Source organism: Podarcis filfolensis (assembly GCF_964270895.1).
Source record: "Podarcis filfolensis genome assembly, chromosome: 6".
Lineage (NCBI taxonomy): Eukaryota > Metazoa > Chordata > Lepidosauria > Squamata > Lacertidae > Podarcis > Podarcis filfolensis.
The window spans coordinates 32,755,273-32,778,338 of record NC_139609.1 but is presented as its reverse complement, the minus strand read 5'-3'; the positions used below and the strand labels follow the sequence as shown (position 1 = coordinate 32,778,338).

The following is a 23,066-nucleotide window of genomic DNA, read 5'->3' as shown; positions in this document are numbered from 1 at the left end:
ACATTTCTCCTAGCCTGATATTTACCCTAAGAACAGAGTCAGAATAAATTACTAAAGTATTGCACTTCTTAACATCAGAGGCCTAACTATGCAACTCTTGCGTAAGACGCAGATGCAGTAAACAATTATGTTATATAAACCAACCATCTGAGCAGAAATGATAATTAAAGTAATGCATCAGTGTGCTTCATTGATTTATGTGTTTGAGTAATGATTCTTGTTCAGAATAGCAGAAACCATAATGCATTCACTTTGTGTTCTTGCTGGGTTGTGTGTGGGTTTTGTTTTGTTTTACTTTGATTTTTTTAAAGTATGGCCTTTCCCATGACAACAAAAATGGCATATTCAAAAGAAAAATGAAAGAGGGGTGCTTCTAGTACAAACCTCATCTGAGGCATAGTTTGAATTTAAAAAAACACAAAAACAAAAAACAAGCTACTAGATATTTCTCTTCTGTTCCATCCTACTACCCAGGGAGAGGTGGGGGAAAGAGAGTGAGTCTGCTCAGTCAGAACATTTGGGCTTGCACAATGAAAATTGCACTGAAAGCATGTAAGAGTTCAGTCTGAAACAATGGAGAGCAAGCAAAATCAATGTAAAACCACAGGGATTAATGCTAAATGAGGCCCACATCTAACCCAGCCCAAAGGCCTCAGCAAAATGAGAATCCCACATTCACCATGTGATTATTTTTGTAGTCTGGCAGCATCTACATTGGCTCCTGCTGATCTCAGCCCCTCCATTGTACTAAACATTCATCATATCTATTGAAGGAGATGGGCTCCTTCCCTCTCTCCCTCACCGCCCCCCCCCAAAAAAAAAGCACGGGAGGGGGAATCCTCACCAGATAGTGCAGGATGGAACAAGTAAATATTATTATCCACATTTTTTATGAACAGATGACTAAAATTGAGAGTAAACCTTTGGGGGGGAAACAGTTGCCTGCTTGATCCCCAGACCATCAGCGTGCTGGTGAAAGAAACCTATAAAAGGTGACACTTTCGAAATGCTACCATTTCAGAACTTGGAAAATACCTCACCTCAAAAATGATAGTGTAGAGTTCAAAAAGGGCAGCCAAAATGATCAAGGGAATGCAGTGACTCCCCTAGGAGGACAGGTTACAGTGTTAGGGATCTTTTTAGCTTAGACTTAGAGGAAAGGTGAGTAAGTGTTGGCAAGTTTATAAAAGTATGCCTGCCATGGAAAAAGTGGATAGAGAAAAGTTTTTCTTCCTTGCTCCCAAGACTAAAACTCATGGAAATTCAGTTAAGCTGAATGTTGGAAGATTCAGGACATATAAAAGTATAAAAGTATAAAAGTAGCATGCAGTGCAGTTAAACTCTGGGCACTCACTCCTACCAGAAGCAGTGATGGTCACCAAACTAGATCGCTTTTAAAAAGGATTAGATAAATTCACGGAAGAGAAGGTTATTGATAGTTATGTGCCATGATGGCTATGCTCTGCCTCCACAATTGGTGCTAGTAATGCATCTGAATACCCGTTGCTGGAAACCACAGGAGTAGAGCAGTTGTTGTTTTAAGTAAAATGCAGATTCTTTTCTTTTTGTTGATATGGATTTAAAGGGGAGTTTAGACCACACAGCCAGAAACACCATAACCAGACACTGGAGAGACCTGTCAGGAGTAAGCATGGACCAGTGGTGCCAAATAGTATGGGAAACAGCCCTACTAGAAAAATTAACCAATAAACTGAAACTGACATGGTGACAAACAGAAGAAGACACCTTTACCCCGGTAGGGCTCCCGTTTATCACATACACAGCCCAACAAGACAATGACAAAAATTCACCAACAGCATACAAATCAATATGGCTAACCTGATCCAAAACACCCACCCACCCCACTCACACACGAAAACAAAGATCACCAATCACAGCCAATCACAAACAAACAACCACACCCTAGGCCAACCCCAACCTCTCACATCACCAAAGAGACACAAATGAACAGCAGAGAACCTGCACGTGCTGACACCAAACCCTACATACATTAAGCAAAGTAGAAACATCGCCACCCTCCCCCCTCCCCCCCAATGTCTCAACAAATGAAACTGATTTGTAAAAATGTTACACGGAAAAAAAATATGAGAGACATTACACAAACTTCTGTAAAACAAGAAAATCTTTAATAAATAAAAATAAATAAATGCAGATTCTTGAGATTACAGTCAGGAGTGGGAAAAGGTTGGATACTTAACCCTTTTCCCTATGGCTATTTTTTATGGTCAGCTCTCTCCCCTGGCAGTGACGATGAGAAAGAAAGAAAGAAAGAAAGAAAGAAAGAAAGAAAGAAAGAAAGAAAGCTTATTTCTTTTCACCTTATAGTGAGAAATGGACCTTGAGGCCGTTTTTAGATGACGAACAGCCATCTAAAACATTAGAAACAAAATAAACAGAAAAAGTTAGATGGAACTGCACATGAAGTGTAGCCCCCTTAGTTGATTTCACTGTCTTTTTCGTCTGTTCACTGACAACTGAAGAGCTCTCCTGAATCAGACCACAGATTTTATCTCATCCAACCTTCTGTTTGCCAGGGTGGCCTGTCAAATGCTATCGAATGACCCCAAGCAGGGCAATAGACCAATATCCTTCTGCTGGTGTCCCCCAAATGTAGGGTTGCCACATTTCTAGAAGTAAAATTAAGGACACAAAAGTTGTTGAGCTTTTTTGTGGTGGGGGGGGGGGACTCAAAGTATAGTAGCCATTGATAGCTTTATTCTCAATGAATTTGTCTGTTCCTTTTTTAAAGCTGTCTCTAAGTTGGCCTGTCATACTTATTTCACTAGTTCTTCTGACTATCGCTGCAACCAGTCTAATGAGACTGTTTGCGTTCTTGCCAAATTAGATATAAAAAGCCCTTTGCTGGCTATCTTTCTTATTCTGGGCCTTCCACGTGGACGTCTATATGTTTGGTGCAGCTTCAGCCAGCTCTTCCTTGCTTGGTCCATTGACCTGCTTGTGGTCATTCTACAGCATCTGACAGGCCACTTTGGTAAACAGAAGGTTGGATGAGATAGACTTTGCATACTCTGTTCTCAGCCTCATATTTCCTCTCTTCTGCTTCCTGTATCCTTTTGCCTTGTGTGCAGTCTAGTCATCCAATGATGATGATGATGATGATGATGATGATGATGATGATGATAATCCAAACATTCCACATTCTTGGCACATCCATAATCTTCTTCAAGATGCCATTAGCCATCATCCCAAGAGAAAGTGTGCTTCTCTAGTAAAATAAATAAAATAGAATCAGTTCAGTAACCAGTATTGTACATTTTACAGCCATGGCCATGATCCAGTGAAATTCACAAGGAGCAGCCATTTTCCTTGCAGAGCAGTTTTGAGAAGGACAGAAAATAGGAAACAAAAAATAATGAAGCAAACTTTCCTGCATTCAGAGATGCTGATGAATGTGTGTGTGGCACATTATTTGCGTATATCCACATGCAAGACTTCTTGAATTTTTATTTGTTGGTTTTAGATTATATTTCTCAGTTGTGCAGATTTTTGTACAATGCCCTGAAATATTCTGATGAGGGGCAGTTAAGAAATATTTTCAAACAACAGACATAAAAGAGGGGATTCTTTAATGTGACTGTCTGCAAAGGGCAAATGTTCATTTACTAGTTATTAATATTTTATTGAAAAGGTTTCAGTTATAAAGAAATAAAGGGATGCAAAGAAAAAGAGAAGAAGAAAGGAAAAATAAAAAGGTACAAAAATACACTAACACATACATTCTTTTATAAATTTGATATTATTATCCTAATACATATGCAAATATTAATAGCCTACTACATTCCAAATGGGATGCAGGTGGGTTAAACCACAAAGCCTAGGGCTTGCCGATCAGAAGGTCAGTGGTTCAAATCCCAGCGACGGGGTGAGCTCCCGTTGCTCGGTCCCTGCTCCTGCCAACCTAGCAGTTTGAAAGCACGTCAAAGTGCAAGTAGATAAATAGGTATTGCTCCGGCAGGAAAGTAAACAGCGTTTTCATGCGCTGCTCTGGTTCGCCAGAAGTGGCTTAGTCATGCTGGCCACATGACCTGGAAGCTGTACGCCGGCTCCCTCGAACAATAAAGTGAGATGAGCGCCGCAACCCCAGAGTTGTCCGCGACTGGACCTAATGGTCAGGGGTCCCTTTACCTTTACATTCCAAATATTGTCATATTTATCCACACAAAGTCTATGTCTGTACGCAATCCATTTATTTACCAGATAATTTGAAATGATACGTACCATATGAAGGGGATGGTTCAAATTCGAAATGCCTGCTTTCCATATTACATGCTGCTTAACTGAAAGCTAAGTCCACCACTACTATCTGAGATTAGGAACAAAAAAAAGAAAATCCTAGGGTACCACTTTGGTGACTATTTGCTACTCTGTTTGTGGCCACGGCCAGGAAATGTGAAGCATTCTGGAAACTCACCCTGCAACCTTAATTAGGAGATCATGCTGCCTCTTAGTGAATCAAAACACCTCATCTGGTTAGAAAACACCACTTTCCCCTCCATGCCCTGTCTATAACACCTCCAGGGATATGAGGGTGCCTCTAACACTTTCTGGAATGTCAAACACCGTCCCCAAGGAATTTAGCTTTAATGCCTAAACCCATGGCTGACTTGAAAAGAAAGAGGTGTCAACAATTTAATGCATAGACAAAAGCAGAGTGCAGTCCATGAAAGCAGTAAAGGGAGGTTTGCTCTGATAATTAGCTGTCACAGAGCAAATGACATGGGCCAACAGGTACTTTTTCTCCATTATCTGCAAACGGCCCTGTTTTTGTTGTACTCCGTCACCACTTTGTCTGTTTAATACCTGTCTTTTTTCACTGAGCAAACATCCTTTGTTTGTTTGCAGGTCTGTTTCCATTAATTTTCTTTTCTTTTTGAAAATAAAGATGGAGTAGAGGGAGGTGGGTGCAAGAATTTATTCCACAGTGGAACACAATAAAGAATCTCAGCTTCTGAAATAGCTCATTTTACAAGCCCAGTCCTTATACTCAGCTTTTCCTTATACTTCTTTACAAATTGCACGCATACACACAAAGCACACGCCCTCCAAGTATTTTTTTTGCAGTTTTCAGAGGCTGGCCAAAATTGTAATGTTTCTCAGGGGCAGAGTGGCTTACCATGACAGAGGCGGGGAAAGAGAGCATTGCCACCTCTCTATTACACCACATCCACACCATACATTTAAAGTTATACCATTGTGATGGTCAGAACTTCCCTCAGATAAGTCTGAGAACTACAGTTCTTTAAAGTTGCTGAGGGTTCTTAGGAAATCTCTATAGCTCCCTCGCACAACAAAGCTACTTTCCTCAGAGTTTCCTAGGAAGAGGGATTGGTTGTTAAACCACGTAGGGAATTGTAGCTCTTTGAGGCATATGCGGGTCTCGTAACAAGCTTTAGGAACCTTGGCAAACTTTAGCTCCCACATTCTTTTAGGGGAAGCCATTCATGTTCAAGTGATATTTGTTGTTGTTGTTGGCATCTGTCTGTCTCAAGAGTGGAGAGACTGTGGAGTGCACCTCTGGGGCTGAAGTCAAACCACTCAAGAATCACAGAGCCTGTTTTGGCTGCAGAAACTGGTAACTGCTGCCTCCCGCATTGTTTTTGCTGCATTAGCAGCACCAAAATGACCACTCCAGGGTGCAAGCCTGAGCTGTGTATATGGAGGTCCTGGGCTGCCCAGATGATATAGCTGACGTGGTCCAAAGGACAGCATAGAAATACATTTGGCACCAGCCTGGCTGCAGGATTTGCTGGAAGGAGATATACAAGATGCCATCTAACCGCCTGAGGGACTGCACTCTGGATTTCTGTAGGGTTTACTCCTTACTCTTTTCTTCTCCTGAATATGTCCCTCAAGGCAGCAGATACAGATTTTTCCTTGGAATTTACTCCCGAAGCCTTTCTCATGAATGGGCATAGTCGCAAGGCAGTGGAAGTCTAGGATCAGAGTTTTCCTTCTCCTGGAATGGCTATCTTCCCAGGTTGGCGAGTCCCATCTGCCCCTTATTTCCCTCTACAGCACATGCAGTAACCGCCTTCTTGACTGTTGAACCCACTATTGGTCTCATCTGCTCAATACCCTGGAGCCTGTCTTTGCATGCAGGAAAACTCACTGAGGACCCATAAGACCCATCGGCTTCCCTCACCTGGTTTAGCCGGCCACTTGAAACCATTTTCTGAGGTGTGGCCGCTGTCTTGGTGCTGGCAGCTTCTCAGCGCCACAGGTGAGACCTCAATGCTGGGTGGGGACCAAAGGTGGGCAAGCTACCCCAGAGGGAGCATGATGTGTCTCCCACCAGAGGTACTTCCCTTCCCCTAATATCCCATCCCCCTTCCCCTAACGTGGTATATCAGTGCTTGAAATTTATTGTGTGGATGTGGCCTTAAAGAGGGGATGGAGGGGGACTTTGTTGCTGCTTTAAGAGGTGCTGGAACTGCAATAAGCATCCTGTGGTACTCCTCATTGCAAATAGACTGGTCCCAGTGGGAACAATGGGGAGGTTGGAGAAAAACATAGAGTAACTTCAACCTTCTAAGCCCAAGTGGTAACAATTTTCCTGGACCGTTCGGAATCTTTGAGAAAGATTATGTGCTACATGTTGGCTGCTGTGGGAGATGTGCCATAATATAAAATACATTTTTTGCCTGTTTTAATTCCACATCCCCCCCAAAAAAGTTCAGAGCTATTGCTTTGCATGTTACACCACAAACATAACACACTGTGGCCGCAATAGGAAACTGCCTCTTCATAGGGGATCTATGTAGCTATTGCTTTTGGTATGGATTGGAATTGCTGTGTGGAAAGACTCCACTTTGGCACCATATGTAATATGACTCTTACATATCTCACACAGCCTCATGGAGCATCTTCCACTTAGTGGAAACTATGAGGAAGCCTTCTGAAGCCCAGGTGTGCAATTATTGGAAGTGGGGGATAATGTAAAGTGGGGAAAGGATCCTCTATCTATTCCCTTCCTCCCTTGACACACTCTGATGCTCCTGTGAAACGCGATGGGCGCAATTAGCTGGCCATATCATGCAATGATGATTTCATTACTATAAAAGCACACCTGTGCAACTAAACAGCCAGTAAGATTGAATTGAAAAAGAAACAAAAACAAATACAAGGTGGAGACAAAGTCTCCCATAGGACTTCAAAAGAGGCACCACTGGCTGTGAACACCAGGTCTGAGGAACCATGGAAAGCTTTTGGAAAATGTTCCTTAATTCACCCTAGGAAGGAAGGAAGGAAGGAAGGAAGGAAGGAAGGGAGGGAGGGAGGGAGGGAGGGACTGTCTTCCACACACTGGAATCAGTATAACCTGTGTTTGCCAATTTCTCACAGAAGAAACAGTAAGAGCCTGTCGGCTCAAATCCAGCAAAGCACTTAAAATGTATGCTTAATTTAAAACATGTGACCAGTCCCATTGATTTCATTGAGACTACTGACCCACTTCAAGGCAGGTACGTGCTTAAGTGCCTTCCTGGAGCACTAAGGCCTGATTTTTTACCAATGACATCACGGAATCTCAATGAAATTTAATTCTGTGAGGTGCTGGGTGCATCCAGTGTCTACTGCATCTGTGTTCATCAGAAGTCAGTGCTCTAAAACTTATGATTTAGCTTTTGTCTTTTCATTATTATTTTTTTGAATGAAACATGCATTTCCTCACTTGAGATATGGGGCCACTAAGTATGTGACATACTTCTTTTCATAATGTTTATCTCCTCTCCGTATTACAGGAGACAGTATTTTTATTCCCCTATTCATTAATAAATCCCAATTTTCATGCCTTTTATCTCTCCTGGCTATTTCAAATCATATCACGTTGAAAACCCTGCATGCAATTTGGCAGTACAGTTTCAAATATTTTCACAGAGAAAAGATTGTTTTAATCCACAGACTTGTTTTGATTTATGAAGTGGCACAAAAGGAAAATTACTCAGTGATTCAGATGCACATTTGTTCAAGATCAAAATGATGAGTCTCAATTGTCCTTAAAGAAGCTTAGATCTTTAGGAAATTAGGAGAAAATATTTTTTTTTTAAAAAAAACCATCATTAAATATACTCTTAGTTTCCTGTGATGTGCTGATTTCTAAGTAGTATATTTTCAAGTTGTATTATGGTAAATTTTATTTTATTACATTCATTTTATAATCGATGGCATTCTTGCATTGCTAATTTCTGCTGTGCTTGTGTAACATGAAAAAGAGGTGTTGATGCACCATATAGAACAGAGTCAGCCGATGTGGTGGCTTCCAGATGTTGTGGATTACAACTTCCATCATTCCTGACCATTGTCCATGATTGTTGTTGTTTAGTCGTTTAGTCGTGTCCGACTCTTCGTGACCCCAAGGACTAGAGCATGCCAGGCACTCCTATCTTCCACTGCCTCCTGCAGTTTGGTCAGACTCATGTTTGTAGCTTCGAGAACACTGTCCAACCAATTGTCCATGATGGCTAGTCCAATGGGAGTTGTAGTTCAAAGCATGTGGGAGAAAACATAGGCTAGCTATCTATGACACAAAGTAAGAATATTCCTTCTTAATGTGGTGCAGGGCCTAACCAAGAAGGAATCACATTGGGGATAAATAAACCTATCTTTATCCTCTCTATCATCTCTGCATATACAACCAGGTCGTCAGGTTTGTTTGTTTTTTAACTGTTACAGATCTAGAGTTAGTGAGTGTTAGAAATGTTAGTAAAATGTTAGAATTTAGATAATAGTTGGGGAAATAAAGCCTGCAGCAGTTTTTCTGAACTGTGCCAAACACAGAAATTCCTGAGCTTAGCAAACTAGTGACCTGGAAGCCCAGATGCCAGTCACCCAAGAGGAAGGGGTGGCTGGAGAGATCCAGAATATGGACAGCTAAGCAGCTTGGACTGCAAAGAAATGCAGTCAGTAACTGAAGGCCCCTCCACGGATAGGAAAAAGTGACTGCATGCAATGTGAGAGTACTGCTGGATGAGATGCTACAAGGGGCTAGCAGTGACCCAGGGGCCAGGGGTGCCAACTTGAATAAAATATTGGGGGCCATGTAAGCACCACCCTGCATAATTGATAACATGACTTGGTGCATACACACCATTTGAATGGCACTGACCAACAACTCGGCAGCGGGGGCAGCCTCAATTATTTTATTGGGGAAACCAAAGGGACCTCAGCCCCTAGGAGTTGGCTCCTGTGCCAGGGGCCCAAGCTGTTCCCTGTGCACAATGTAAATTATTTCTGCTCTGGAGTCCTAAATGCCAAGTTTTCTATAAATATTAAACAAACTGTGGAAACAAATTCTGAAGTCAGAATCTTCTATCTTGTACTGTCCGTTTTCCCTTAAAGGCAGGCGGGCAGGACTCAGCATTTGTTAGATAAAGCACAGCTCTGGATCCTAGTGGCAAACCTGCTTTTATATTCCACAATCAGGCTAGATATTGACGCGATTTTTATGTCAGCACAAACTGCATTGGTGTGCTTGTTACCTTTATTGTGTGGTTAAAGAACAGGCTAGAATTAAAGCAATGTTGTTTTCCAGCTGAAAGCTTCAGATTTAAATATCTCTCCATAACTTGGAGAATGCATCGTTTTATATTGCGACGTAAAAATATGGAGCTTGGCCAGCATATCATGACAAGCTATTTGAATTGGCAGTTGCTGGGAGAGCTAACACGGTGCTCTGCCCCCGCCCCCTCGACATTGTGGATTACAACTCCCATCACCCCCGACCATTGGCTATGCTGATCAGAAGAGAAGAAGAAGAGGAGTTTGGATTTGATATCCCGCTTTATCACTATCCGAAGGAGTCTCAAAGCGGCTAACATTCTCCTTTCCCTTCCTCCCCCACAACAAACATGCTGTGAGGTGAGTGGGGCTGAGAGACTTCAAAGAAGTGTGACTGGCCCAAGGTCACCCAGCAGCTGCATGTGGAGGAGTAGAGACTAGAACCCGGTTCACCAGATTATAAGACTACCACTCTTAACCACTACACCACACTGGCTCTCAGGGCTGATGGGAGTTGTAATTCAAAACACCAAGAGGGCTATCTCTGAGCTAATGCATTGGAAACCTTACTGCCTTGCTTGTGGGTGTCCCCTCATTGGAGTCTGGACATATTGATGCTCACAATTACCGTATTTTTTGCTCTATAAGACTCACTTTTTCCCTCCTAAAAAGTAAGGGGAAATGTGTGTGTGTCTTATGGAGCGAATTCAGGCTGTGCAGCTATCCCAGAAGCCAGAACAGCAAGAGGGATCGCTGCTTTTGCTGCACAGCGATCCCTCTTGCTGTTCTGGCTTCGGGGATTCAGAATATTTTTTTTCTTGTTTTCCTCCTCCAAAAACTAGGTGCGTCTTGTGGTCTGGTGCGTCTTATAGAGCAAAAAATACGGTAATTGCAAACAGAAGCAGAACTATTAGTAGCCAATGCTATTTTTCTAGAAAAAGAGGTGCTGGAACTCACTGTGAACGCCTTCCTTGTTCTCTCATAATGGCAATGGCACCTACCAGAGAGGTGCCGGAATGGAGTTCCAGCTGAAAAAAAGGCCTGTTATTAGCTTTCATGTTTCCATTGTTTTGTAATACAGACTAATATTGACCTCAGTGTACTCTTCTGTGTCAAGGGTAGTGGCTGTTCTTCCTAAAGCACTCCATTCATTCTGGTATTCTCCTTATCCTTCTCTCTTGCAAAAGGAACAGTGGACCTGTAAGCATTACAGTACTAAAGTTACTTAAAATCTCACAAAAATGAAAAGGGCCTTACCTTTGTTCAAGTGGGGGGGGCGGTCTATGCTGTCACATATGCCGGGGAAATATTGTGTGGCCTTCTAGACATAAAAAAGATGTATTAATGCAAGCCTGCTTTGGGTGTTCCTATGGTTATTTATCATTTTCATTCTGAATTAATCCCTAGGGTATTCTTTAAGGCATTTTTAAAATAATTGCAACCATTGCTTTAATTTAATTTTGTTTTTTTGCCTTTATGAAACCACCATAATTGAAAAAGGTAAAAAGAATGTGAAGCTATAACTAAGGCATGCCAAGAGATGGGGGGGGGGGACACACTCCTAGTTGTATTGTTAAATTCCATACTTCAAGGACTGTAGCCAGAGATGGTAATCAGATCGCAAGTGAAATCTAGTTTTACTTCAGCTACACGATAGATGGAATCTGCCATACGTAATCAGTACTGCAAGATCAGATGTTGTATCAAAACATCTATTTGTGAAGTAAAATACTTCTGATGATCTAATGCTCTGCTTTTTTTTGGCATTTAAAGTTAACAAATGTGTCTTTGGCAGGGATTGTGAGCTCTCGCAGAGGATTCCATGACCAAAATTTAATCTGAAATGATCTCAGCCACTAACTCAAATGGGTTAACACTTTTGGTTTAGAGATTTATTTATTTTAAAAATGTTGTCTATATAATATTAAATGATAGAATTATGGCTTTGCATCATCAAGCAAAAGTGAAGAAACGATATAAAAATGGCAGCACACACTTGTTCCCCCACCTCACCCCATCGCCTAAAACTGTACCATTTATTTTTTCCAGCAGTACCCATCATTTTTTGTATTAAAACATCCCAGCACTGGTTAATAATGATTAACTGCAATGTTGGTGCAAACTGTGGTTCCCTTTGAAGAAACCCTGCAAGGGATACATACCTTTCTACATACTCTGCAATATGTTTTTATTGGGGTCAGCAATAGCGTTTTTATGGGTATTCATTTTAATTAGTGGGAGAATTTATATTCCTGTAATTAATCTGCTCTACTAATTGAGACGCATATATTTCTAATCACAAGGGGCACAATTCAGTGAGATCTAATAATTTTTAAAGCCATTGCTGTGGTCACGTGGTCACTCCAGGAAGTCCTGCCAGATAGAAGCCTTCATGTGAAGGGCCCTGCGGCAGTGTGAGCACAAATACAGCTTTTCTAAAATTTTGTTCTTTCCAAAGCATAGTCAGGAGTACTTCCAGGTTGGAAGTCTCAGTATAGAGAGCTTCACATCACAGTGACGCTTCAAGACGGCCATTTTGTAGTGCTGCCATATGTCTGGGTTGTCCGGACACATCCAGGAATCGGGCTGTCAAAATGGCGTCTGGGCGGATTTTTGCTGAATTGGCAAAATGTCTGGAAAAACCCAGATGTATGGCAAGAAGGAATTTGTTTTTTAAATTAAAAAAATGCTTTAACCCCCCCCCCAAAAAAAATTGGGGAGCAGGATGTTCCCAAAAAAGCTCAACACCTCCCCCCCAAAAAAACCTGTTCAGAATATGGCAACCCTACATTTTGGCCACTTCAGTTCAACAAAGTTATCACAACTAGCAATGTCAGAGAATTCCAGTGAAAAGAGAAAGGGGAGCAGAAATTGCCAATGTTTACTTATACGTCCCATGTCTGAAACTGAATGTAGGGTTCTGAAACACTAACTTTAGGCATTGCAAAAATAAAATGAAATGAAAGAATCCTGAAAACTTTCAAACAATACAGTACTAGTATTTGGCGCACCATTTAGTGCTACCTGGCCCTGGCACATGGCACCCATCAGCAGGCTGAAATGGAGACTTAATACCAAGGGAGGACGCCAGTAGCCCAGCAGTCTGCTTAATATCTTACACTGGTATACTTTTTGAAAACAGTGCTATGATTGGATGCTAAGTAAGATAATGGCATATCTGTGCATGTAAATAAAGCCTTTCTTTTCCCAATGGAACACTGGCTTTCAGATTTCTGACGTCCTTTTGGAGTTTTAGCTGAACAAGATTTCAAAACCAGTGAGGGGACACATTAGAACTCTTAGCAAGGTCAAAGGTTTGATGGAATAAAACACTGGCGTGCTCATCCGGACTCTTTGAAAGAAGCATTTCAGCCACTGGTAGGGAAGAAGATACGTAATTGCTGTGGAGACTTTGTTGCTAGTAGCATGTGTGAGAAAAAGGTTATACTTCAGGATAAGTGCCCCTGAGGGCAGGATAGAATAATCTGAAGAAATAGCTTTATTGCTACTAAGAGCAAAAGTCACTGGAATTACAGTTGACAGTGTCAGCACTCCCATGATAGAAAGAACTAACGCCAAAGACTCTTGTTTTATTGTTCTCTCTCTAATAGAATTAACGTACAGTTATTTCAAAATATATTTGGAGCATGCCAAAGGCGATCAATCACACTTGTACACATGCATGCGCGCACACACAAACACACAAGCGCATGACCAGTGCAGAAAGACAGTAAATTAAAGGTTTGCCTTCTGATTTGGCAATGCGTTCTGCAAAGCAAGGAAGCCTGAGGGGTATGAATTATTTAATGTAAAATTTGCATAGATGTCGCCATTTATACTGAAACGCTAACTTTAGGCATCGCAAAAAAAATAAAATATATAAATAGGCAAGAGGATCCCGAGGAAGAGGCCAGGGACTTTCAAACAACATTAATGCTCATTGCAGTATAAACTTTCAGATCATAACTTATTTATTGCTAGATTGATGGTCAGTGGATTTTTCTGTTCATCTCCTTCAGCAGAAAGTAATTATGTAATCCAATGAAGCCTGTGGGTGTTGCCCTGATATTACATTTTAATCAGGGCTAACCCAAGGTGCTTTGCTGCCTGTAGTGAAGGACAAAATGGGCGCCTCTTCCATCTCCACTCCTATAAGCCAACTAGACTGACAACCGAGTCTTACTTTAACATTGGTGATGGAATAACACCATCCACCACATCTGGGCCCTATATAAGAAGGCCCAGAGGCCGTGTGGCAGCAGAGGTGAATGTCTGGAGGATCAGGAAGATCACAACGCCTTGGCTGTTGGTGCTGCTGAGCATCTGCCACCTGAGGCACTTTCCACACTCTACCTAATGGTAGGGCTTCCCCTGATTTATGTCCTCCATACCCTAAGTGTATAAAGAAAGCATTCATGCATTGCCAAGTTCTAAGTATCTTTACTTGGATGTAAACCGTATTATGTTCACTTACGGGACTTACTCCCAAGGAAGTGCAGGTGGGATAGTTGCCTTAAAACAGTGCAGCAAATGCCATTTTCCTATTGAGCGGCTTCTGTGCAAGGAAGTCCATGTGCTTTCTTGTCCATGCATACAAAAGCATCTCTAGGTGTTAAGCCATATTGATGCAAATACATTGCCAAACTATACCAAAGGCTTATAGAGAGGTGTGGTGAGGTAACTGGTGCATTCTCAGAGATCGACTCTGCATGGTGGACATATGGAGTCTATGCAATGCCCATTTCAATGGGCAGGGCCTATGCAAGAGCAGATACATTATTTTGGTTGCTCTATCATTGAGTTCACATGCATGCTTCACACTAATGACCTCTGTACAACTTGCTTTGAACTATCTCCTTCTTGTTTTCTTCCTTCTTTACAAAGTTTCTGAGCTTTTGGTTCTCCATATTTCATAAGAGTTCATTACACTTCAAAAGCAATCAGAAAAAGAAAGTATGACTCACACTAAACCTTAACTATGACTTGGTGTGATGTCTGAACTGATAAACAATTTCTATTATTTTATTTTATTATCTATTATTATTCATTTCCTTTCTATGCTACTTTAGATTTTTAAGGGGGTAAACCTCAAAGCGGTTTACATTGAATAACACAATCCAGAATAAACCATTACTGAAGAAGTTTGGTATAAAGTATACATTCAAAGCAACATAATTAACAGGAAACTAAAATATTATCTTAAAGATTTCAAAATAAAACATTGCAAAGGAGGTCAGCTACAGAATGCACATTTAATGTAGCAAAGTTAACTGAATATATTTTTATCTAAAACATTCAAAAAGAAAGAATTACTAAATGAAGTCAAATATCAAATGCACTTTTAAAACAGCTTAATCAGCAAGAGAATAAAATATTATCATAAGCATAGAACATATCTGCTGCGGCCAGTCCTGCCTATGGTGATTTATGACAGGTAGCAGCTCTGAAAGCTTAGGCTTGATGACTTGGGTCTGCAATTAGACCCAAGATGGTCTCTGGCTTCTTCAGCAGCCTCAGGTTTTGCAGCTGGAGTCAGTCAAGGCCCCACCTTCCCAGGCCAAGTAGAAAAAAATGGCATACAAGGCAGGGAGAAGGTCTTCTAGGACACACAGCCAAATCATGGTTTGTGTGCAGCCAGCAAACCAGAATCAGAAACCATTGTTTGAAGAGGGTTTACAAACCATTATTTGTTTTTGCTAATTATGGTTTGGCATGATATCTGAATTGCTCGACTATAGATATGGCCATTGCTGGCCCTCCATGCTGTGCTTCCGCACTATGGAGAAGGAATGAATTTTCAAAGTTGATTACTGAGAGGAAAGAAATGGAATGAAAGCAAATAGTTTTAAACCATGATATGATTGGTATGCATTTGGAAGCTCAAAAATGGTTCGGGATGCAAAATATATGACTCACAAGCCATGATTTGGCATGATTTCTGAACTGAGTCTATGACTTCCTTATATAGAGGTACGGGGTTTGGGTTTTTTCTTGAAAATTTAGTAGAAAACACAGATCCTTTGCATATTGAACAGCTCCCAGATGCCCTATTTCCAAGTGCCCATGAATCAGCCCTCAAACCTGGTGAAGTATAGTTATTAAAAGCATCACCTATGAGCCTAGGATCCATTATTCAAATGTCAGTTCAACCATAATCTCATTTGGTGACCTTATTCAAACCATTATTTCTCAGTCTCACTCCCCACCTATAATATGCGGATCATAAATACTGGACTACCCTATTATTGTGTTCCTGTAATGAACACTGGAGAACTTACGTAAGGAACTTCGAGCACTTAGAAAAAGTGCAAGCATTAACTTTTATGACTGTACAACCTCTGTCATCAGGGGAGATGAAGGGACTGACTGGAGATAGGATATGCTAGGCCCATGCTGAAGTTTCCTTCACTGCACATTATACATATATTGCAGCTTAGCCAGTTGTGATCCTAAGGTCAAACTCTCCTTCAGGAGATGAGCCCAGAGATTCAGGGAATGATCTTGAGGGCCAGTCCCAGAAGTACCCAATAAAAAGGAAGCACTTCCACAAGAAGAGTTCATGGTGCCAGTATCCTTCTGGCCTGAGGACACTGTATTGCCCTCCTTAGAGAACACCAGCTCAAAAGCCTGGCGCAACCAGATCTTCCACTTCATTAGAATAAATAACTGCTAAAGCTGACTTAGTGGGGTAGGAGAGCTGACAATAATGCCAATGTATTTCACATCTGGCAACCAATGTGCCCCTTGGGTTTCAGATAATACACGAGTAGATGATCCTAAAAAGTCTGGAACACAAATTTTCATGGCCCTCTAGCGGTTGGTGGGTGATTTACCAGAAGTAAAGTATTTAGTGTTAGCTCTGGAAATGTATACTCGATTCTGCCCAAACAAAGCCTCTGGATGTATATTGTGCTCTAGGAGGCTTAGTTTGGTCAGAATCAAGTATACACTTTCAGAGTTAATGTTAAATACAACTGGCAAATGAGCCACCATAGCCGCCAGAGGACAGAGAAAATGTGTGCTCCAAGCTTTTTAGACTCATCTACCCATGTACTATCTGAAACCAAAGGGGCTCATTGGTTGCCAGATGTGAATTTTTTTCAGCTCTCCTACTCCACTAACTGGGTCCCTTTAAATGAAGAGACTGCTCTCAGTGAAGGTGGAGATACAGTAGCTATTGAGACAGAGCTTTAGCTGACTGTTGCTGAAACAACAACTGAGAGGGTTTACAAACCATGCTCTCATCAAGTAGCCAATCTGAGTTGGGCAGGGAGCTGTCCATGGTACCCTTGTCTTGCCTCAGTACTTGGAACAGAACAGAGTCTCTGTAACCAGCACCACCATTTAACTCACTCTTAGAAACTTTGCTGCCCAGTTCTCCATAAGGAGACCGTCTCCTATGTTTGCTGGATACACATTCTCACAATGCAAAAATGGTTATTTACATGAGACCTTATCTGAAATTATACCCAGGGTTGTATTTTTTAAAAAAAATCTGTGCACATTAATATCCGTGGGACCAGAGATATACTCAATAGCAAAGTATTATTGAGCTGTATTGTTCAGCAGTGCATTAACTGGCATGCAGTGTGTATAAGCTCATAGGTGAAATTTCATTATGGAATTACATACCTTCTCCCCCGCCCCCTGCTCTGTTAACAGTATATATCTTTCAGTCAATGGCACCCGTGACTGGACAGCAGCTTGTTCTGATTTCCAAAGCCTGGAGACTGGCCTTTGTGGTGGGAGTGATGTCATTGGTTAACCAGCTTCCGCGGCACCCCATGCTGTACAAGGCAGTTCCTCTCTGTATTAGTTCTACCCTAACCTGCCAAGAAAAGAAAACACATAGCTTCCTTTATTCTGCAGTGAAACAAAGTGGTTTGGACACAATTTGGAGAAGCATTGCCAGAAACAACAAAATAGGCTTTAACTTAATAACATTTCCATATATTTAGGTGCTCTTCAAGAATATATGACTCTAATTGATTTTTACCATTTTTTTTATGGAACACAACTGGTGTAGTGGAAATTATCCTTTGGCACACGACCAGAATCTGAGGGAAAAGGGGGGAAATATATATAGAAATTTATGGAAACTGATATTATTAAATCAGAGCAGGGTTGCTTTTTTGGCATTCTTTTTGGTGCCCTTCTTCCTGACGATTGCTATTAAAAGAAAAATCACCTTAATTTTCTTTATAAAGCTAATGCGCTAGTCTATTTTATTGGTGACAGTGATTCTAATAGTAAAATCATTCATAAAAGCATATTGTGCAGTGAAATAGCTGAAGTTAGCGCAATCATTTTCACATAAAAAATGTTATTGCGTTTGCAACCTGCCTTTTATGACTGAACATGGATATATATTTTTAAGCAACCTGTTTGCTGAAGCCTTGAAATAATGATAATATACAGAAGGGTTTTCGCTTGAAAAAGAAACAGTAGATGCCTTGTTTACAGCCAGAGCTATTTAAAATTGATCTTTTCAGCAATGCTTCCAGACAAAAGCCTTTGGAAGATTTTCAACGATGGCAGCCGTTGTATGGAACCCTCTGTAGGTTTAGGAATACTATTTTGTTTTATTAACTATGAATGTTTCCCCCTCCTCTCTCTGAACAGTATCTTTTAAATTGTGTTGTCCTTTTTTTTAAAAAAAAAAAAAGTAATATCACTTTCCTTTACAACTAAATGTCTGTCACAATATCCTCAGTGTTCTGCCTGGTGAGCTAATTCTAGGAGTGGGATGCAAGACAAGCTGAATTTGGTTAGTTGTATTTAAAACAAAATAAAACATGAAGCCATATAAATTGCTTTTGTGCAATCTGTGCTTTGCCCATCCTCTGGAGATAACACTCTGCAAATAGATAGTTGTTTTGGAGTGCTTCCATAAACCTACATGGGCCAGACATGGCAAATATAAAACGTAACAGTCACAATCTTCATACCAAATACACTATGTAAAACACTGAGCCTCTTGGGCTTGCTGATCAGAAGGTTGGCGGTTTGGATCCACGTGACGGGGTGAGCTCCCGTTTCTCAGTCCCAGCTCCTGCCAACCTAGCAGTTCGAAAGCACCCCAGTGCAAATAGATAAATAGGTACCACTGTGGTGGTTCCACTGTGGTGGAAAGGTAAACAGTGTTTCCATCCGCTCTGGTTTCCGTCATGGTGTTCCGGTGCGCCAGAAGCGGTTCAGTCATGCTGGCCACATGACCCAGAAAGCTGTCTGTGGCCAAACGATGGCTCCCTCGGCCTGAAAGCAAGATGAGCGCCACAATCCCATAATTGCTTTTGACATCCAGGGGTCATTTACCCTTACCTACCTACCAAATACACTATGCTGGAAGCTGCCCAGAGTGTCTGGGGCAACCCAGTCAGATGAGCAGGGTACAAATAATTAAGTATTACTACTACTACTACTACTACTAAGTGGAGTTCTAGCACACTTATAGAATCATAGAGTTGGAAGGGACTCCATGGATCATCTGGTCCAACCTCCTGCAATCTCAATCTCTCTGCTCAGACTACAACATCTTCTTTCTTATATCTCCTTCTATTATGCACAACCCATATATTATCAGCCCCCACTCTCCCTCCATGCTTTCTCTCAAACTTCTCCCTATGTCTCAAAGAGCATCCCTGTCTCCAATGGTCAAGACATTCCCTTTCCCCATTTTTGTGATTTGGTTTCCTTTTTCTTCACTGCCACCATTTCCCCCTTTTAGAAAGATGGATCATAGTCATAGACTTAATTGAGTCACAGTGTACTGAAATCAAGGACAAGAAGCGTTTATTACTATTGTCTTTATTAGTGTATTTAAAATGGATATGCTGCTTTTTAAGGAACTATTTAACACATTCTCAGTTCCCTTTTTAAGGAACTTCCTTCACAAAGAAATTTATAATCTCTAACAAACACAAACCCCACCTGACAATAAAATATAAAATATGGCACAGCTAAGCAATAAGGCAGCATAAAAACATAATGCCAATCATAAAAGCCATATTTCTGGACCTTAGCCACAACTCACAAAGAACACGACAGGTTTCAAAGAATTTTAATATTTCCTTATCAAACTATTGTAGAATATTTTATCACTAAGTCTAATACTATTTGGGCTGAGCGTATGTTCGTCACTGGCCATCCAATAATAACCTTACCCCTTTAAGGATTTTCTGTAGGCAAAGCTCATTTATTTGCACCAACATATACTCCCAAATTCCAGAAGACCCAATTAATGCTAACAAAGCTTGGCTGATAATACTTTGATTAAATCCCCCCCTGAAATCACAAAGAATTACCTACATTAAATTGGTATTTCAGAGCAAATCCCAGTTTCCAGTGAATGCCATCTTTGATTTTGATAGTAGCTATTAAACATCCCAGATGTAGATTTGCAGTAGAAGATTTACTCCATTGTCCCTTCAACATACCTATTATTTCAGATACCTTCTAAGAAGCATTTTGTCAATTTCTGATTGGTCTTGCAGCTCCTAAACCTAAAGGAATGGTGAAACTAATGAGTTGTGGACCTGATCAGTGACTGTCTGGGAGGCCATTGGAAACAGACTCTAAGATGCTCTGAGCTTTATAAATTAAGAGTAAGATAGAAACATAATTTCTTTCATTTATTTATTTAACATTCTGCAGACTGGAACAAAAGACCTCTAAGCACTTTAAAAGTCTAACATATTGATTTAAAATGCTAATAAAGCAAACTTTAAAAACTAGTTACATTTTATAAAAAGTTAAAATATAATATAAAATAAGCCATTTTAAAACACTTATACCTAGTAAAATCAGGCGACACAATTACATGGATAGACTTGCTGGAACAAATGCTTTTTTTTTTAGCAGGCACCAAAACAAATGAATAATATTAATGGGCAGGGAGTTCCAAAAGTGTAGGTAATAAATGAAATAATGTCTAGCACAGAAGGGTAACACAGGGAATAACACTTTTGTTGCTGTTTGTGCACCATCTAATTCATTTAAATGGACTTGCATAGGGAACTTGAGGTGGCCCCTACTCAGATGACAGTGTGCAGTAACCATTGAATGCCTTCCCAGTGGCACAAAAAATGGGTTGTTATACGGGGATGGTGGAAGGGTTTAAATTATTTTGAAGGCTATTTTTTTAATAGAGACCCCATAAATACATAGGAAGTTGTCATATACCAAGTCTTACCATTGGCCCATTTAGCATAGTAATGCCCACACTGACTGGCAGTGACTCTGCAGAAAGTGATCTTCACAGCCCATCCTAGAGATGGTGGGGATTGAACATGGGATGCATGCAAAGAAGATACTCTACCAACTGAGGTATGGCCCGGTGTGGTGTATTGGTTAAGAGCAGTAGATTCGTAATCTGGGGAACCGGGTTCGCGTCCCTGCTCCTCCACATGCAGCTGCTGGGTGACCTTGGGCTAGTCACGCTTCTCTGAAGTCTCTCAGCCCCACTCACCTCACAGAGTGTTTGTTGTGGGGGAGGAAGGGAAAGAAGAATGTTAGCCGCTTTGAGACTCCTTCGGGTAGTGATAAAGCGGGATATCAAATCCAAACTCTTCTTCTTCTTCATCATCCCACATAATAGTTTGCTTCATGCATTAACTGACAGGTAGAATATGAAGACACAGTAGCAGAGCAAGCCGTTCGGGTGCCTGGGGCGGCGTACGTGCCCTGCACCCAGGGGCGGAGCCATCTGGGGCAGGATGCTCTGTGGGGCCTCCAAGGGGTCTGCCTGCCTCCTCCCACTCAGCCGCCCTAGAGCTAAGCGGGAGGCAGCAGGTGGACCATTTGGGGCAGCACGGAGCCTGCGGGCGCTCAAGCCACAGTGTCACTCCCAGGAGAGATGCATGACTCGGGCACGCTGCAGGCCCCGCGGTGAGTGCCACCCAGCATTTTGTCACCCCCCTCTGTGGTGACATCCAGGGTGATCCGCCCCCACTGCACCCCCTTCCTCCGCCCCTGTGAAGACAAGATGGTAGCTGCAATTTTTTTATAAAAAATCTTACATTTTAAAAGTGCTGCATAGAGTTTGTGACAGAGGTGCCAGCTTGTGGGGGCGATTGGGGAAGCCAATCATCAGTGTTTTTTGGTACTGATATCTTGATGAAAGTGCTGTGGCTGCCAGCACAAAGTGGCAGCCATGGCAGCAAAAAAAGAAAAAAAGGAGAAATAACATGGCAGTGCTGTAACAAAAAAACACTTATATTAAGCACAAAATTGCATGTATGCATGTATGTGTATGTTAGGAGAAATTCACACAAAAATGCTACTCACGTTCATTAGAAGTTTATTTTTTTTTAAATGCAAACTGGGATGCAACTGTGAAGAACTGAATTTAAGACGGGGGGGGGAGGGTATTAGAAGCTGAGAGAAATGAAACTGGCAGATTCACCCATTCCCTACCTATGGCTCTCTGCGGCCTTCACCCTCAGCAAAATGAGGCACTTTGGGATGCAATGGCTGCCCCATTGGGGATGGAGGAGAAGGAAAAGAAAGAGGAAGAGGAGGAGCAAGCCATAGTCACTGCAGATACAGATACCAGCTGCATCAATGGGGAGGAGACAGCAGCGATGGAGCAAGCAGCAGCCAGGCATCATTATCTGGTCCATCTCAGGCAGCAAAATGTCTTGGACTGGCCCTATATATCCATATCCATAGGGAAATCAATGCTCATCAGTGCCTGCCTCATCAATCCTTTAATATTTTCCATTGTGCCTTGCCCCGGAGCTCTTCAGTTTCACAGCCTCATAGAAACAAACAGATGTGTTGGATAAAATCTTTGGCAGCATTCAGGATTCAAGTATTAACGGAGACTCCCAAGTATTAGTGCTGAGCAAGACAATTCCCATAAATCAGCATCAGTCCATGACCTTTCTTAGAATTCAAATGAAATTGCTCACTGAATTGTTTTTGATTTTTTTAAAAAAGCTTTGGCACCTGCACATTCCGTAAAGGGCCAAAAAGAGAAGTGCAAATGTGTCGTAGAACTACCTTTTCTTTCTGCCTTATAATCAAACTGACAGGATTCCATGGAAGAGTCTTTTCATTGGATTTCTAGTGCTGTAGCCCCAAGGTATGCTTCCCTGCCCCACACAAACAAAGCCAGGATAATGGGCTAAATGCTGGTTTACTTGAAAATGACTCTTTTGATGTTTTGAGCATTTTTCATTACATGTGCCCTCAGCACACTTCTAGAATAGATTTTTTCCCCCTCCTAAAAAGAGAGTGGGAGAGAGAGAGTGAGTTTTAAGCATTATCCACTAACAATTGCAATTCATTAAAAGGAGGAAATGACCATTCTCTCCTGCAAAGAGACGGGAGTTATGGCCTCCACTGGTTGATCCATCTTGAGCCCATAAATCATTGGCTGGGAGAAGGGATATGGATGAGTTGTGCTATAGTCACTTGGCAACATCAGCAATATGAACAGAGGCCTCTGGGAGTTACATACAGTTTAGGCCTGTCAGTCCAGGCCAACGCAGCGAAATCTTTGGGAACGGTCTGGGGATGAGGGAAGG

General features: G+C 41.5%; 1 long non-coding RNA gene across 1 annotated transcript in view; it reads right to left on the bottom strand.

Annotated features, from left to right (window-relative positions):
* Positions 1 to 16,224: 16,224 nt before the first annotated feature.
* Positions 16,225 to 23,066, bottom strand: part of LOC310765650 — a 45,041-nt gene continuing 38,199 nt past the window's right edge. The window contains exon 3 of the long non-coding RNA XR_014549703.1: positions 16,225 to 17,365. This is a non-coding gene — a long non-coding RNA (uncharacterized lncRNA). The remainder of the gene's footprint in view (positions 17,366 to 23,066) is intronic.